An 8,715-nucleotide genomic window follows, 5' to 3' on the forward strand; every position below is an offset into this window, starting at 1 on the left:
ATCTACCACCAAAATAAAACAAATACTTTTCTCCCAAAGATCAATCCCAAGGATAGCTCCTTATATCCAGAAACACCCAACTGCAACCTATCTCGTGCATGCCTCCGCTCTTAATTGCTTTCACCCATGAGCTCTTACTTACAGATTACTCAACCCTTTAGAACTAAGACTTACATTAACCTTTCCACCACCAACCAACCACCATCAACTGCAGAACATGATACATGATGCAGTCCAAGAATACATAGAGAAGGAACAAAGGGGAGAAAGAGGAAGGGAAAGAAAAGGGGGGAAGGAAGGGAAGAGGAAGAGAAAGAAAAAGAACGAAGGAGAGGAGAGGAGGGAAAGAAAAAAGGGAAGGAAGGAAAGAAAGAAGGAGAGGGAAGGTTGGCCACAGCAATCCATGGCAGGTACAGCTAGTATTACAATATATCACAAAAAAAATTGTGTAATAATGTGATGACCATCCAAATACGGCTTCACCATATATTGAGTTCTTTATTATGTTGACTGTTTATTAAATTGCAATTACAAGGCAATATATTAATATGTTACACCTATTGCATTTTGAAAGATGCCCTATGGGATTTCTGATATTGTTCAAAGTATAATAAATTGGCAATGGCTAATTAGTCAATCTCGCTTATGTTCTTCAAGGGTCAACTGGAAGATGGGTCAGAAGTAGATGGTTCCCCTGTTTTCCTTCACCTGGAATCTTTGTGTGTTATTAATGTGCAAATCTGCATTATGCGATGCAGATTAATTTGTCGCACTCCATCTGGCAGCTGAGGAGACAGAGAGAGAGAAAGAGAGAGAAAATTAGTCAGGAACTTTATTAATCACTTGGGATCAGCTGAGTACTGCAATTAGCCTGGAATGGCATTTAAAAATGTTGTGGATAGTGTTCTGTAAATCAGCTCCAACTTAGTAAATCAAAGCTCTTTGGGAAACTCGACTTCCTAAGGTCGGTAGCTCACTTGTCATATTGACTCATTGGGGTGATGCTTGCTCAATAAGGGGCAATCTATTCAAGGATCTCAACTGGTCACTTGTAATTGGATTTTTGGATGCTCAGGAGATCCAACCTAGAATTCAAATCAATGGTATCCAATTGTTCTTTCTACTGTGACCTTCAGTTCCATTTATTGACCACATTTTACAAAGTATACTTGGGAGATTGGAAGTATTTAGCATTGTTTACATTCTGGGTTGGATCTCCTGAGCATCCATAGTGGCTATATTGGCTATGTATTCATTTATTTACAGTATTTATATTCTGCCCTTCTCACCCTGCAGGGGACTCAGGTTGGATTACAATGTACATATACATGGCAAACATTCAATGCCATAGACAAAAAACATATATAGGCAGACACTCAGAGGCTATTTAGCAATACAGCTTTTCTGGCAACCAGGGGAGCTGTCATTTCACCGCCCATTAGTGACACTGATGGAAGTACCGGGTCGGAGTGAGCTTCCGACCAATTTGTGTAGCTTGCTGTCAACCTTTGAAGCCCAAAAGACAGTTGCATCTGTCAAGTAGGAAATTTAGGTATCGCTTATGCAGGGAGGCTAATTTAACTAATTTACGAGGCCATAAAAATCTCCAGCAAGCATGCAAAGAATGAGGAAGTACTCCATCAGTGTCACAAATGAACGGTACAGCGACAGCTCCCCTGGTGGACAGAATACCCTCATGAAGCTGGAATGTTAAATGGCCTTTGTGTGTTTGTCTATATATGTTGTCTGTCTATAGGAGGGGTCCTCAAACTTTTTAAACAGAGGGCCAGGTCACACTCCCTCAAACTGTTGGAGGGCCAGATTATAATTTTTAAAAAATATGAATGAATCCTATGCACACTGTACATATCTTATTTGTAGTGCAAAAATGCTTAAAAACAATACGATAATTAAAATGAAGAACAATTTTAACAAATATAAACTTATTAGTACTTCAATGGGAAGTGTGGGCCTGCTTTTGGCTGATGAGATTGGATTGTTGTTGTTGCTGTTGTGTGCTTTCAAGTCGTTTCAGACTTAGGTTGACCCTGAGCGAGGGCCGGGTAAATGACCTTGAAGGGCCGAATTCAGCCCTCGGGCCTTAGTTTGAGGACCCCTGGTCTATAGCATTGAATGTTTGCCATGTATATGCACATTGTAATCTGCCCTGAATTCCCCGCGGGGTAGGAAGGGCGGAATATAAATACTGTAAATAATAAATTAATAATAAATAAATATTTATTATCATTTTATGCTATTGTGTATTTTATTGGTGTTTTTATATTGTTGGAAGCCGCCCTGAGTCCCTCTTCAGAGGTCGAGAATAGGATGGGATACAAATGTTCTAAATAAAAATGTAAATAAATGATTACGGAACACTAATAGATAGAAAGTATTGTACTGTATGCAACTAACATTTGCAAATGTATGTTCATTTGAATAAATAAAAAAATGAAAAAAAATGTTCCCATGTTGTTTTTGGTGGTTAGCTTTGTGCCTAATCTGAGGTTAGGAATGCCATCTAGCACCTGTGGGAATACTGGTATTGCACCACCTGACATCCGTCGGGAAATAGGAGCCAATAGTGAAAGGACCAAGGCAGTGACATCTCCAGCTCATCCCCTGTTTGGGTATCAGCCAGCACGTCAACGACTTAAATCAAGAAATAGTTGTTGTTAAGATGTTGAAACAGATGGAAATATTCTCACAGGAATGAATCACTACTGAGGCTTCTTTAAAAGTTGAACTAGAGAAAATGTTTAATTATAATATTGAACAAACAACTACCTTCTTTAATGAGGCACACAAGCTTGAATGGTTACTGAGGTACAATAATCTTGATGGTTACTATAAATGGGTTATTTGACTTAGATATGCATAAAACACCTCACTCTACAATAACTCAGTAGCATTGAGTTCCTCAGACTAACCTAACCAGGTTGTCCCTAAAGCAATTAGCTACACTCTATAAGCTAATCTACTCTAACCCAGAGAGCAAACCACTTGTGTAAAAACCCACACAAGCACCCAGGCGTCTACCTTGACCCTCCTGGCCAATAATGAAGAATCGCCTGTCACAAATGCTCTCTGACAGAAAAATCTAAGCTCAAAAATCTACCTCTCTTCTCCTCTGTTCCCAAAACTAATCCTTCCTCTTCAAACCCAAAAATCAATCTCTCTCCTGTCTCTGAAGCTGACACTTTTCCCTCTCAGGGCTAAATGCCTCCCATCTGTCCTAACCAATCAAAAGAGAGGTTCAGCTCCTCCCCTCTTCTCCTTTTACACTCCCAAGATGTCTGCTTCCTTTGCTGACACTCCCAAAATGGAGTCCTGCCTACTGACATTCCAGGCTTCTCTCTCTGCCTACAAGGTAAGAATCATTACATGTGTTGGGGTTCAGCCTGATCCTGATCTGTGTGAACGGGATTCTCTGATAGTTTTTCCAACTGAGCAAGCTCTCCCTGACAGTGTGGAATCTGTTGTTGATGCTGAGGTCAGCGGCGAGGAAAGCGAAACTGAACAGCTGGAGGAAAATGTTTTGGAAGGTAGCCGTGATATCTCTCCACCTGGGTTTTTTTAATGAGGACCGAAGAGTACAGATAGTTAGAGACAGAAATGTTTCACAGTTTCTACGAAGGTCAAATGGTTTACAGGAGAGACAGGCCCAGGCTTCAAAGTCAAGGGGCGTTTCAAAGAATATCTTCTTTGGTTTAAGAGGCCTCTTGCTGGGTGTCTCTTTAGATCAAGCAACGTTTGGGACTGTGGCTGTGCCTTGGCAGAATTCCTGTGTTCCATGGCCGGTAATCCCAGAGGCTTCTAGTTTTCAAGTTCATGGTTAGCGAGAGGCTAACAGGTTCCTGGTTCTTATATTGTGGCTTTTGGAATTTTGCTCAAGTTCAGAGATTCTACTGACTGCTGTGTTTCTGTTGTGGCTTTTTGACTTTGCATTTACCTTTCTTTTGTAACCAATTTTTCATCAATAAACAAGGATTGTTTTTCCTACAGTCCAGCGTGGTGGATTTAATCTTATGGTCTCGTTTCTTGATCTGGGATGCAACAACATGGGGCTACAAAGTGGAATCCACGACATGCGAGTGTGGAGAAGAGCAAACCACTGACCACCTGCTGCGATGCAACCTGAGCCCTGCCACATGCACAATGGAGGGCCTTCTTGCGGCAACACCAGAGGCACTCCAAGTGGCCAGCTTCTGCTCAAAGGACATTTAATCAACTACCAAGCTTGCAAACTTTGTGTTTTGTTTGTTTGTTTGTTAAAAAATGCAATACAACTGCTTGGTTCACTCCTGATACGATAGATAAATAAATAAATAAACCTGTGGGAATAATTCAGCTAAAAAAAACCTGTTCAAAAATTCATGCAATGATATGGATGTGATTTTATTTTTATTTGCATTTCTCCAAGCTAACAATACCAAGTCGCTCAGAAATGCTTATTTACGCACACCCTTGAAGACAAGAAAGAAGGCTTACCCCTGTTTTGATATCCTCGTCGCGACTTTCACCTGCATGGCTCACAATAAAGCCCTGAAAGTGAGAGAAATCGAAAGATAAATCCGTAGGAAGAAGTTCCCCCAATATGCAATTACAATAAGATTGCAGGCGTGATGTACTGATTACAGTTGTTTTGCTAGCTGGAGAGAGAATTTAAATTTAAATTTTAAAATGCATTACACTGGAGGATTCTTACTGTGAAGGATGGAAACAGGGCGGAGGGGAGAGAAGGCAACTTTTACCCTACTTATCGGGAAGAAAACAGCAATATTGTTCTCAGTAAATAGTTTGGGGAACCTGTTAGGTGAGTTCATTGTGTATAATAAGACCCCGGAGCACTCTTATAACCCATGTTTAAATCAGCAGCAGAAACATCTACTAGAAGAGTTCATGGTCTTTGTTAAATTGGACTCTTGAGTGGGTCAATGAAAAAATAAGGTAAACATTTAGCATGAAGAGTCCTCCAGATCTTCTTATGCATCTCTAAACATGCTTCCTAGTTCTTTCTCTCTCTCTCTTTAGAGATAATGATACTAATAAAAAAGGAGGATAAGAGACATCATTTGAACTCCAGTCATTTCTTTGAATTCCCACCATGAAATAAAGAGACCAGGGACAAGAAAATGGATCTAAAGGGCCATTTTCTGACCTATTTATTGAAAGAACTTCTAATCGATTTAAATAAAAATATAATGTTCATTTGTGGGATTAACATAACTCAAAAACCACTGAGTGAATTGACACCAAATTTGGACACAAGACACCAATCAGGCCAACCAGTGACCATCACTCAAAAAATACTGAAAAACACAGTGGAAGAGACTTGAAAAGCCAATTTTTTTTTAAAAAACCCATTGCAATGCATGTGCAAAACCACATATATAAACATATACACAAAAATACACACACACATATACACATATACATACACAAAACACAAATATGTGAGAGGAAGCCACAGGGAGGAGGGAGCAAGCCTGTTTTCTGCTTCCCTGGAGATTAGGACACGAAACAATGGCTTCAAACTACAAGAGAGGAGATTCCATCTGAACATGAGAAAGAACTTCCTGCCTGTGAGAGCCGTTCAGCAGTGGAACTCTCTGCCCTGGAGTGCGGTGGAGGCTCCATCTTTGGAAGCTTTTAAACAGAGGCTGGATGGCCATCTGTCAGGGGTGATTTGAATGCAATATTCCTGCTTCTTGGCAGGGGGTTGGACTGGATGGCCCAGGAGGTCTCTTCCAACTCTTTGATTCTATGATTCTATGATATACACAGACTGGGCCAAACCAATGTTTGGCAGGGGACAGCTACTTTATATAAATAAAAATGTAATGTTTGTTTTTGGATTAACACCACTGGATGAATTGCCGCCAAATTTGGCCACAAGATACCTACTAACCCAAGGAGTGACCATCCCTCCCCCTAAAAAAGATTTTGTCATTTGGGAGTTGTAGTTGCTGGGATTTATAGTTCACCTACAATCCAAGCGAATTCTGAACTCCACCAATGATGGAATTGAACCATACTTGGTACACAGGACTTCCATGACCAACAGAAAAAACTAGAAGGGTTTGGTGGGCATTGACCTTGAGTTTTGGAGTTGTAGTTCACCTACATATAGAGAGCACTGTGGACTCAAACAATGATGGATCTGGACCAAACTTGGCATGAATACTCAATATGCCCAAATATAAACACAGATGGCATTTGGGGAAAATAGAATCTTGACATTTGGGAGTTGTAGTTGCTGGGATTCACCTACAATCACAGAACATTCTGAACCCGACCAACTTTAGAATTGGGCCAAATTTCCCACACATAACCCCCATAACCACCAGAGTGGGCCACAGCAACGCAAGGCAGGGGATGGCTAGTCTATATATATAAAAATGTAATGTTCGTTTGTGGGATACACATAACTCAAAAAGCACTGGATGAAATGACACCAAATTTGGCCACAAGACACCTACTAACCCAAGGAGTGACCATCACTCCAAAAAAAAAATCACCAAAAAACAGTGAAAAGAACTTTAAAATCCAAAAAAGCTAGAAGATGACACAGTGCATGATTAGTTGAATTCCATGGCCCTGCCCCCTCCTGCGCGCGGACACAGCAAATGTGAGAGGCACTGCTGACCATCTTCCCTCTTTCAGTCAGAGCAGGAGCTTGGAATGGACAGCACAATGGAAGGGTCCAGCAAGTGGGGGGAACCTCTGTTGATGGGAAGCTTCCCACTGGAGTGGAAATAATCTATCAGACAGACAGCAAGCTATTTAACCTCAGCAGATTGAAAGCCAAAACCAAGGTTAAAACAACATCTGTTATAGAACTCCAATATGCTGATGACAACATCATCTGTGCACACTCAGAAGAAGACCTACAAGCCACTTTAAACACCTTCGCAGAAGTATATGAGAAACTCGAGCTGTCATTGAACATCGAGAAAAACAAAGTGCTCTTCTAGCAGTCACCAGCCAATCCCTCTCCAATACCAGAAATACAGCTGAATGGTGTAACATTAGAAAATGTTGATCATTTCCACTACCTTAGCAGCCACCTCTCCACAAAAGTCAACATTGACACTGACATACAACACTGCCTGAGCTTGCAAGTGCAGCATTTTTCTGAATGAAGCAGAGAGTGTTTGAGGACCGGGTCATCCTTGGGGATACAAAGTTGCTTGTTTATAAAGCTATTGTCCCCCCAACCCTGCTATATGCCTGCAAGATGTGAACTGTCTACAGACGTCACATGCAACTCCTGGAATGATTCCATCAGCGCCGCCTCCGGAAAATCCTGCAAATCTCTTGGGAAGACAAGCAAACAAATGTCAGCGTGCTGGAAGAAGCAAAGACCACCAGCACTGAAGCGATGCTCCTCCGCCATCAACTCCGCTGCACCGGCCATGTTGTCCGAATGCCCGACTACTGTCTCCCAAAGCAGTTGCTCTACTCCGAACTCAAGAATGGAAAACAGAATGTTGGTGGGCAGGAAAAGAGATTTAAAGATGGGCTCAAAGCCAACCTGAAGAACTCTGGCATAGACACTGAGAACTGGGAAGCCCTGGCCCTTGAGTGCTCCAGCTGGAGGTCAGCTGTGACCAGCAGTGCTGTAGAATTTGAAGAGGCACGAATGGAAGATGAAAGAGAGAAACGTGCCAAGATGAAGGCACGTCAAACCAACCCCAACCGAGACCGCCTTCCACCTGGAAACCGATGCCCTCACTGCAGGAGAACATGCAGGTGAAGAATAGGGCTCCATAGTCACCTACGGACCCAGCATCAGGATACCGATCTTGGAAGGCAATCCTATCCGGACAACAAGGGATCGCCTAAGTAAGTAAGAGATCTACCATGGGGAACTGCAGATCACAATCCATTCAAAGAAGAACTCTGCGCCAGTGAAAACTCACCTTGCAGCATCTTGTGCAGTTGCAGGGAGCATGGAAACCTGATCCTCAGTGAGTCAACAGACAGTCAAAGGAGAAGTAAACATTCAGCATAAAGACTCCTCGGTTTCTTGTTCTTATAAGCTCACACCTATTTCTTTCTTAAAAAAAAATACATTATGGCACTCATGCTAATTAAATATGAGTACAAGACATGCGGTTTGGTGGTAACAGATGTGTTTTCATACAACAGCAGTTGCGCTGACTTACGATCTGACACTTGCTTCAGCCACAGGGCCTGATCGTCATGCATTTCAGATTCATGCTGTTTGAGGGACCAATTAATCTGACTTCATTCCCCCGCTGCCCCTATATGAATGGTTCAGGCTGTACAGATGGGTCACATATACATCATGCCTGCCACAAGATACTCTAGTTAGTCAAATGGGATTGACAGCTAGTTTCCCATTCTCGGAGATGGTTTCAGAAGCTTGTCCTATTAATAGGTGGTACAGATGGATGTAAAGAATATCTTTTTTGTGATTGGGTTGGGTCAACTAAACACATTTAAGTCCTATCAAGGTTGGGCTGAGGAGCAGCAGCAAATGATGTCCTTTCTCTTCCATCTTGGACATGTTTTGTGTGGCTGCTATGGGTTCAATGGGTTGAATCCTGTTGGATGCTCTTAAGTAGAGTCTTACTTACTTACTTACTTAGGCGATCCCTCGTTGTCCAAGTAGGATTTTCTTCCAAGATCGGGGAACTGGCGGTGGGTTCATAGGTGACTGTGGAGTCCTATTCTTAATCTACATGT

At 41.9% G+C, this 8,715-nt stretch overlaps 1 long non-coding RNA gene across 1 annotated transcript; it reads right to left on the reverse strand.

Moving 5' to 3' along the window:
* Window positions 1-539: 539 nt before the first annotated feature.
* On the reverse strand, window positions 540-8,009 carry LOC137097549 (uncharacterized). Its single transcript, XR_010910260.1, has 3 exons — window positions 7,926-8,009; window positions 4,492-4,545; window positions 540-785 (listed from the first exon to the last, which is right to left on the reverse strand). It is a non-coding gene; the product is annotated as an uncharacterized lncRNA (long non-coding RNA).
* Between the last annotated feature and the right edge of the window lie 706 nt (window positions 8,010-8,715).

This window comes from Anolis sagrei, chromosome 8, assembly GCF_037176765.1.
Source record: "Anolis sagrei isolate rAnoSag1 chromosome 8, rAnoSag1.mat, whole genome shotgun sequence".
Taxonomy (NCBI): Eukaryota; Metazoa; Chordata; class Lepidosauria; order Squamata; family Dactyloidae; genus Anolis; species Anolis sagrei.